The sequence below is a fragment of the Bos grunniens genome, chromosome 13, assembly GCF_055505025.1.
Source record: "Bos grunniens cultivar Pamir isolate PY7600 chromosome 13, Bosgru_T2T1.0, whole genome shotgun sequence".
Lineage (NCBI taxonomy): Eukaryota > Metazoa > Chordata > Mammalia > Artiodactyla > Bovidae > Bos > Bos grunniens.
The window spans coordinates 28,818,244-28,827,930 of NC_141177.1; the positions used below are offsets into that span (position 1 = coordinate 28,818,244).

At 55.7% G+C, this 9,687-nt stretch overlaps 1 long non-coding RNA gene across 2 annotated transcripts; it reads left to right on the forward strand.

Annotated features, from left to right (window-relative positions):
* Window positions 1–787: 787 nt before the first annotated feature.
* LOC147360579 (uncharacterized) lies at window positions 788–7,806 on the forward strand. Of its 2 annotated transcripts, none has more exons than XR_015139265.1 (2): window positions 788–5,364; window positions 7,339–7,806. It is a non-coding gene; the product is annotated as an uncharacterized LOC147360579 (long non-coding RNA). The 2 variants fall into 2 exon arrangements; XR_015139266.1 differs by lacking the exon at window positions 788–5,364 and adding an exon at window positions 6,273–6,407.
* The last annotated feature ends 1,881 nt before the right edge of the window (window positions 7,807–9,687 follow it).

The window sequence follows — 9,687 nt, forward strand, 5'->3', positions numbered from 1 at the left end:
GACACACACACAGAGACACACAAAGACACACAGAGACATATAGACACACACAGAGCCATGCATAGACGCACACATAGACACACACACATAGACACACACACACACACAGACATACACAGTGCACACTCTTCTGCCACCCAGAGACTCACAGCCTCCAGCATCACTCACCACTAGGTGGCCCATTAAACCTTCAGGTTTTGTTTGTTAAACTCGTGCATCTAGATTATTACATGAAACAGTTAAAATTAATTTTAATAAATCTTTGATTTACCCTGAAATAGCCCCCAAATTATCATTTCAACATATAATCAACATCAGGGGTTATTAATGAAGTATTTTACTTTCCTTTTTTTCTGCTGAGTCTTCAAAGTTCCCAGATGTTTTATGCTTACAGTGCATCTAAGTTCAGAACCTAAATCCTTACCAGAAATCATTGCTTATACTTAAATTTCATAAGATCTATAGTCAAAAAGGACACTCATTTACCTCAGTTGTTTTAAACATACTTAAAAGCTTTCAAAAACTGCACAAGTATCAGTTTAAATTTTTAAAGGTAACAAAATCAGCTTAATGTGCTAGGTGGCTGGGACTGGGTATCAGAGGCAGTGTCTCCAGCCCCCACCTTCAGGTAGCCCACCTGGGTTAACAGCCGTGAGATGAATGACGTTACCGGTGTTCTAAAGGACAAGCAAGGTGGGGCGGGAGCAGATGCATGCCCTGCCGGCATAGAACCAAGAGCAGAAAAGTCTCAGTTACCAGGCACTAGCTGGGTGACCTGGGGGGCCAACCCCACCCCTGCAGAGAGATGCCAGCTCAGATCCCAGGCCAAGGGATTGAAAGCCCTTGGAGCAGGCACAAAGAGGAGAAAGGACAGCAAGGGGACCTGGGGAGGGAGGGTGCCTGAGTAGCAGCTGAGATGCTGGTTTGTGGGCGGAGAGTGGTCCCTAACAATACCTTCATCCTAACCCTAAATCTGTGAACCTTGCTTGGCAAAGGGGTATGAGCTGTGAGATGGGAGATGAGCCTGGTAGTCTCTGGGGTTGAGAGCAGTGAGGCTGGAGGCTCAGAGCCAGAGGAGACGTGCGATGGAAGCAGAGGTGGGAGCAATGTGGGGAAAGGGCCATGAACCGTGGGACGTGGCGCATCTGAAAGCCAGAACAGGAAAAAGCCTCCGGGAGGAGCTCCATCCTGCAGACACCAGAGGCAAGGAGGCCAGGACTCTGGCCCCAGAGCTGCAAGGTGCTGGCCATGTGCTACTCTCGGTCAGCTCAGGGACATGTCACGGTAGCCAAGACTCGCCACCTCCCTGGGAGGAGCTGGGTGCTGCCAGCACCATGAGGTTGCCAGAAGCCATGGCTGCTTTAGAAGGTTTGATCCATGCTTCTTAAATATTAGTGCATGATGGGACAGTGACCCCAAGGCCACACGCTTCTGGGCAGCTTGTAGTCTTGTCCCCTGAGCTCTCCTACAGCCCCACTTACTGCCCCACTGCACATATGGACAGACTGAGGCCCATGGCGCAGCCCACGTGCCAGCCTCGTGGGCATGGACCACGGAGAAGCCCAGATGGGGCAATATTGTAACGTGCCTAGGGTTAGGGTCAGGCTGGTCAGGTCTGTCCTTGGTTCCCTGGACGGACCTACTGTGCTGTGTAAAACTTCCCAAGGCTTCCCCCCTGGAGCATTTAGGAGTTTCCGTGGGATGATGGGGCTCACCTCTGTGTACTGGAGTGACACCCACTCATGGGGACAGATGTCGCAGTCAGAGACAGAGGGAGCTGAGACAAGGAGCCACGTTTCCTCTTCGACCAGAGAAGAGGAAGAGGGTGGCATGAATATTCAGATCAGTGATGTCTATGAACCTGAATAGCATCACTTGTGCCAGCAGGGCGGTGCAGGGAGGCACTCAGAGAGATCTGTACCTGACCCCACCCTGGGGGACTTCCAGCCTTACACAAGCTGGTTGGTTTTTTTTTTTTTTTTCTGTTCTAAAGATTTAATTGCTACTGTGGAAAATTCTGAAAGAGACGGGAATACCAGACCACCTGACCTGCCTCTTGAGAAACCTATATGCAGGTCAGGAAGCAACAGTTAGAACTGGACATGGAACAACAGACTGGTTCCAAATAGGAAAAGGAGTAAGTCAAGGCTGTATATTGTCACCCTGCTTATTTAACTTACATGCAGAGTACACCATGGGAAACACTGGGCTGGAGGAAGCACAAGCTGGAATCAAGATTGCCGGGAGAAATATCAATAACCTCAGATATGCAGATGACACCACCCTTATGGCAGAAAGTGAAGAGGAACTAAAAAGCCTCTTGATGAAAGTGAAAGCGGAGAGTGAAAAAGTTGGCTTAAAGCTCCACATTCAGAAAACGAAGATCATGGCATCCTGTCCCATCACTCATGGGAAATAGATGGGGAAACAGTGGAAACAGTGTCAGACTTTGTTTTTTTGGGGGCTCCAAAATCACTGCAGATGGTGACTGCAGCCATGAAATTAAAAGACGCTTACTCCTTGGAAGGAAAGTTATGACCAACCTAGATAGCATATTAAAAAGCAGAGACATTACTTTGCCAACAAAGGTCCGTCTAGTCAAGGCTATGGTTTTTCCTGTGGTCATGTATGGATGTGAGAGTTGGACTATGAAGAAAGCTGAGCACCGAAGAATTGATGCTTTTGAATTGTGGTGTTGGAGAAGACTCTTGAGAGTCCCTTGGACTGCAAGGAGATCCAACCAGTCTATTCTAAAGGAGATCAGCCCTGAGATTTCTTTGGAAGGAATGATGCTAAAGCTGAAGCTCCAGTACTTTGGCCACCTCATGTGAAGAGTTGACTCATTGGAAATGAGTCTGATGCTGGGAGGGATTGGGGGCAGGAGGAGAAGGGGTCGACAGAGGATGAGATGGCTGGATGGCATCACTGACTCAATGGACGTGAGTCTGGGTGAACTCCGGGAGTTGGTGATGGACAGGGAGGCCTGGCATGCTGCGATTCATGGGGTCGCAAAGAGTCGGACACGACTGAGCGACTGAACTGAACTGAACTGAACTGAACCCACTTTTGGTGTTTACCTGACTTCCAGGTGCTTTGAAAAGGAGCTTACCCTGGGAGGTGGGGGAGGGCCTGGCTCCTGTGCAACTCTCAGTCAGTCCGGGCAGTTGCAGGGCTTTGTGCTTTCTGGAAAGAGTCCATGTGCCTGAACTCACAGCTTCGCCCTGTACCCGTCACAGAGGGCCGAGCAGCTTCTCTGACACACTGGCTCATGTCCACAAGGACAGTCTGTGACACAGTGGTCCCACTGCCCGAGGGTCAGGAGAGGGTGCTATCAGAGGTTGCCGGGAGCCAGGCAGTCAGGAAATTTCTTTCTCAAACTGCCGCAGGGCAGAAACTTGCCTCCCTTTTTGGCCTGGTTATTTTCCAGAACTGAAACTTTCCTCTCAGGGGGCAGGAAGGACATGAAGCCACTGGCAGCTCAACCAGAAACATTTCCGACCGACCAGAAGTCACAACTGCCCAGAGTGGAGCCAGGACATGACTCAGCAGAACAAGGGGGTTGGGGGCAGGGCCGGAGGCAGCCTGGGGACCGCGGGGCACCCCCAGGTCTATGGAAGCTGGGAGGCCTGGCCACCCGCTACTTTTCAAACCATGTGCTCTCTGGCCACACTTTAGGGGCCCTGATGGGTACAGAACAGTATGGAGGAGGTGGTTCAGGTGAGCAAAGACCCAGGACAGGGCCAAAGGCAGGAGAGGGGCTGAGGAGGTCACTACTCCTGTTCCCATCTCCTGCTCCCATGGTGGGAGCATCTGGGAGTGACAGGAGGGTACGCCAGTGAAGGCTTCTCCCACTTGCCATGCGGGTGGACAGCTCTGTGTGCCTGAACTCTGCCCAGCTCCCCCTAGATGACCCCTGAACCAGACCCAAGCAGAAAGGAAGTCACGTGTCAGGCTGAGCCTGTGTCCGGGAATCCTGCTCTGCCCTCAGGGCATGGGGTAGGATGGGGGTGGAGGCCCTCCCGGAAAGTGATGTTCAGGTGGGCACCCTCAGGACTCAGCAGGTACAAGGTTCACCTGCCCCTCCTTCCCTGACCACCTGGGCCCCTGCACTGCCCCCTCCGAGGCCACTTGGGATGGAGCTCCCAGACCTTGGGTCTGCTGGTCATGGCAGCATAACCATGCTGACTGATGTACTTTTGACCTGAGCTCAGCCCCAGAAGTACTGGGAACAGACCCTCCCCACTTCTAGACAACTTCTGCAGTTCTGTATTTGGATATCTCTACGGGAAGTTCTTTGTTATTATCTAAGTAGTCACTATCCAAAAAGGGAAATGTCCATTCAAACCACACTTTGCCAGTTTTACCAGAAAGACCAGATAAAGCCGGAAATTGCATGAAAGGATGGAGCGAGGCTTCCCTCAAGACAGAGGAAGTGGGCATCACACCCTCCAGTGTTCAGAGGGGCCATACTGTTCCCACTCTCAAGTGTCAGCAAGGGACGAGTGGGGATGACACAGACTGTGTCCCCAAGTCCCCCAGTCCCTGTGGCCACCGGGAGTTGCAGGTTGGCCTGAACAGAAGCCGAAGCCAATCAACTCCACGCAGGTCAGCGGAGCCCTGGGTGTGCTCCCAGAATCCATTGTGGGGAGGCCCCCCTTTCACTTTACTCCCCAGAAGTGAGGGTGAAGAAAATGTAAATGCAAATCCCCATTTCACAAGCTCAGTTATCATAATAAACCATCTCCCTCCCTGGTGGCTCAGATGGTAAAGAATCTGCCTGCAATACAGGAGACCCAGGTTCGATCCCTGGGTCGGGAAGATCCCCTGAAGAAGGGAATGGCAACCCACTCCAGTACTCTTGCCTGGAGAATCCCCTGGACAGAGGAGTCTGGTGGGCTACAGTCCGTGGGGTTGCAAAGAATCAGACATAACTGTGCAATTAACACTTTTTTTCCACATCCAGGCAACTGCCTATGAGGTAGAAGAGAAGCTGAGAAAGTGCCTTAAGAGGGGGACCCTCAGCCTGGGGTCACTGTCTGGGGTGGACACTGCGAGCTCGTGCAGGGGCAGCAGCTGGGACCCGAGAGCGAGCACTCTCCTTGACCGTCACCCTAGGAAGAACTCTGCTCCACGGGCCCGCAGGCTGAAATTTCCACTGTTTTCCATCCTTCGGTTATTATGTTGCCCTGAACAAGACAGAACACGTAGGACAGGGAAAAGCCCTCCCCGAGGCCGCCTTCCTGCCCTGTAGGACCGCAGCTGCCGGGATCCATTTCCTGCTTGGGAGAGCAGTGCCAAGGACAGGAGTGGGGCCGGCTGCCCATAGGCTGGCCCAAAGCCCACCCAGGGTCAGAAGACAGACAGGTGGGTCTCCATGACATGGGAGCAACCTCACCTGCAGGAGGTGGTGGAGCTTCACTGGAAGTACCTAGCTGCCCCCTGGGCTGGGTCCCCACAGCCCACACTTCATACCCCCAGGGCTTTGCACAGTGAGGCAGTTCATGTGCCAGGGTGGGGGCTGGGGCCGGGCTGGGGGGGCATGGGTACAGCTCAGAGCTGGGCCCAGGGTGTGGGATGAGGAGCCCAGGGGAGGATGGGATGGCAGGTGACTCAGTGAGCAGTAAGCGGCCCTGCTCCCTACAGCCTGGTCTTTTCTGGGTGCCCTCCTCTCCTTGCTCAAGTCAGCTCGGGGCCCACTGAGGCCTCAGACCAGGGGCAGGGTTCTCTGGATAGAAGGACACGTAGGGAGAGGTCAGAGGCCTTCACGTGGGGTTCTCGATGCCCCCTCCTCCTCTGTGCCCCTCTCTTCTGTTGGCAGCTCCCTCCCAGGCCCCTCCCAGCTGAGGGGGCCCAGGGGGCCCAGGCCCCACATACGTGCCACCTAATTTCCACAAATGAGGGCCCATTTCTCGCATTCAGGCCTCACTGTTTCTGAAACCCAGAGCAATACCAACACCACCATTGACCACATATCACTCACCACAGTTTGCCAGAGCCGGGGGGAGTCTGCTTAGGAGTGAGACCCAGAAGGCAAGGACACCCCCAGACAGTGCTCCTGTCACTGTAAGCAGAGCCTGGACAGAAGGCAATTAACACCTCCCAGGCCATGTAGAAGCATAATTAATGAAGGTTATGAGGAAAATATTTATTGAACACTTGGTTTTTTCCATTTCCCTGATTTGAGACAACCGGCTATGAGTCACTTGTCATCCGTATTTGAGTTAATCAGACTGGGCAGCCCCCACCTCGCTCAGCCAACTGTGGAGCCTGCCCTCTGGGGCCCTGGCCTGCACAGCTGTCGCACACCGGCTCCATCCCATGGACAGGCACAGTTGTCTATGCTTCACCCACTGGTGAGCACTCGGTTGCTTCCATCTCTTGCAGTTGTGAACAGTGCTGCTGTGAATGTGAGTGTACAAATATCTTCTCCAACCTCTGCTTTCAGTTCTCTTGGGGATAATATCCCCAGGAGAATTGCAGGATCATATGGTAATTCTGTTTTAAGAGGTTTTTTTTGCACAATTGCCAGCCTGTTTTTCACAGCTGCACCATTTTACATTCCCACCAGTGATGCATGCCCTCGGACTTTTTGAAAAGCCCCCGGAGGGTAGAGAAGGAGGCGGGTGTGCTCTTGAGAAAAGCTGACATGAATTCCCTGGAAATGCTGTCCTGGGGCCTCCCCCTGCAGCCCCGACCCACACGGGAGCCTGGGTCCCAAGTTGCTTGCAAACACGCAAGGGACAGGAGCAGGAAACAGTCTGAACCAAGTTCACAGCTGGTGGTGGGGGTGGGGGGCTTCCAGGGGCAGAGAATGGCTTGGCCTAGTGGTGGGGGAGGAGGGCTGACTCAGGGCTGCATCCTCAGAGCAGCCTAGGCACCCTCAGCCCAGCACAGGGGAGCAGCCAGAAAAAGGGTCCTTCCAGAGCAAAGGAGGGATGGGGAGGCAGGGGAGACGGGCTGTGGGTGTGAGGACCAAGGGCTGGAAGGAGCCCAGCTCCTGCCTCAGTGGGTGGTGTGTGGACTGACTGTGCCCACAGCTGGACCTCGCCTGTGACTGAGGCCTGCATGGGAGGAGCTGGGGCCATCCAGGGAGCTGGCACTGCCTTGGGGAGACACCCCCACCTCGAAAACATGGTGTCCGGGGCCTGGGCGGAGCCCTCCTGCACTGACTCCTTTCCCCTGTGGCTTCCTGAGTGCTGAGCTGGAGGTGCCTGGGCCCCCTCTGAGGACCCAGCACTCCCAGTAGATGAGGGTGGGGGTGTCTAGGAAGTCAGCACCCCTTGCCCCCACCACCCAGGGCTGACAGTGGGTGTCCTTCCCTACCTTTTGCTAAAACAGGTGCTAGGCCGCAGCGGTGTAGCCAGCGGGTACCTCACTCTGCGGCATCTGGGCAGCATGGACGTTGTCTGGTGACGAGGACCTCGCTCCCCATGTGACACTGGAAGTGGCCGTCACCAGCCAGGACCGGAGAGACCATGGACGCAGGAACATACCACCATGCTCAAGCCAAGAGCGAATGGTTCTCTTTTAAAAATATCCTGTAACAGAGCTCCCTCGTGGTTCAATGGTTAAGAGTCCACGTTGCAAAGCAGAGGACGCTGGTTCAGTCCCTGGTCTGGGAAGATCCCACATGTGGCAGAGCAGCTAAGCCCGCGAGCCACAACTACTGAAGCCTGTGCGCCCTAAGAGCCAGTGCTCTGCAACAAGAGAAGCCACCGCTGAGAGGCCTGCGCACCACAACGAGAGAAGAGCCCACGCGAAGCAACAAAGACCCACCACAGCCAATAAATACATGTCTTAAACATCCTTTGATATTGTTATAATGTCAATCTTGCAATAAATAAAATTCCTGTGACAAACAGAGGAGGCAGAGGGAGCGATAGACACAGAGACCCAGAGAGCTGAGGCGGGAATAAAGCCTGGGGGGTAGGGGCAGAAAGTCAGTGAGGCTGGGGAGGGAGCAAAAGGAGTTGGGCCTCAGAAGGGACACGGGACATCCTGGCCCAGGGTCTGGGGTCCCTGGGAGCCCTGGCAGTTGGACGCTGGGAAGGACAGGGCAGGACAATGCACAGGGTGTAGACAGCGAGCAGAAGCGGCAGTGGATAATCTTGATGAAACGCAGGGGCCCGTGTGCACTGGTGCCCGGCACGGCCCCTGAGCTGGCACCTCACAAAGACACACCGGCCTGGCCCAGGGACCCATGGGGACAGCGGCAGAGATGACGGGCCAGGTGCAGAACAGGGAACAGGAAGAGAGAGTGACTCAAGAAATGGTTCTGAGAAGTGGGTGTGGGCAGAGGGGCTCAGCTGTCTCGAGCAGATTCACTGAGTGAGATGAGGACTCGGGGAGGGAGCAGGTGAGGGCCCCAGGAGGGGGTCCTGGGCCATGACCCTGTCTGGGGAACAATGGGAGAGGCCCACGAGGATGCCTCCCAGGACCACAGGGCTCGTGGGGAGAAGCTGGAGGAAGCCTGGTGGGGAAACGGGGTTGGAGCAGGGGGACAGAGGGAAGAAGCCCTGGTAGTGCCAGGGCCTGAGGCAGAGAGGTACGACAGAGGACACCCAGTGGTGAGGCCTTGTAGGGCGGGGGACGCGTTCCCCAGAGATGCTGCCAGAGGGGCCTCGCCGGAACCAGGTGAGTGGTTGGGGGCTGGGGGGCTGGATGGAGCTGAGGGCAGCAGGGGCAGTGTCGGGGAGGGGTCTGCACAGGAGGAGGATGGGGTGACCCAGCCACAGTCGCCGAGGTGTTCAGGTTCAGAGGTAACCTCATTAGCCCAGCCAGGAGCAGCTGGAAGGGTTAGGGGGGTTGAGAGGCGTGGCTGCAGAGGGGGGTCCGGCAGGCCTGGCCTCCACCTGAGCGGAGGGGGAGGCTGCAGCGGGGGAAGACAGGTGGGAGGCAGGGGTGCCTCTGCAGGCCTTGCTGAGCCTGGAGGAGACCCATAGGGCCCCCGGGGCCCCCAGAGCCACAAGTCGCCCCACTTCCTGCTGTGGATCAGGCCATCTGGGATCCAGAAATTGACCAGGCTCTTCGAATCCCCTGAGGGGCTCCGTGTTCCTGGGGTTTAATAGAACATTCAGGCCTCTCAGTGAGCCAGAAAATCGCATTTGTACCCTGGAAGGAGAAAACGTTCTCCTAGGTGGGAGAGGGCCAGCTCCTCTGCAGGGCATTGGCCACGGGCCACACAGCTGCCGAGGGTTGGACAGACCTCACCACTAAGGGGCTTTAGATGTCGTTCACTCTCCCTGAGAACTGACTTGAACCCGCCTGCCCACTGGATGGGCCGTTCAGATCTGAGCAAGTCGGTACAAGCCGAACAGGGTCCAGGTGGCTGCCAGGCTTCCTGGGCCCCACAGACGGCAGACACCTCCCCGGAAGGAAGCTCAGGACCAGGAGGCATCCCCCTTGTATGCCCAGGGCACTGTCTCCTGATTCCACACCCCCCAGTAGCCCTTTCAGTGGCCTCAGCCAGGCCCCAGGAGCTTGGAGAGGGCCGGGCTGGTCACTCTACCCCCAAGTGAGGCTCCTCAGGGACCCCACACACCTCAGGCAAACCCCAGAGTCCCATCTGGTTGCCAGGAGGATCACACTCACAGGTCCAAGGGTCTCCTCCCTGATGGCAGTCAGACCCTTCTCTCCTCCAGTGCACCTTGGCCCCTCCAAGGAGTCAGACCCCACCAGGGCCTGGCA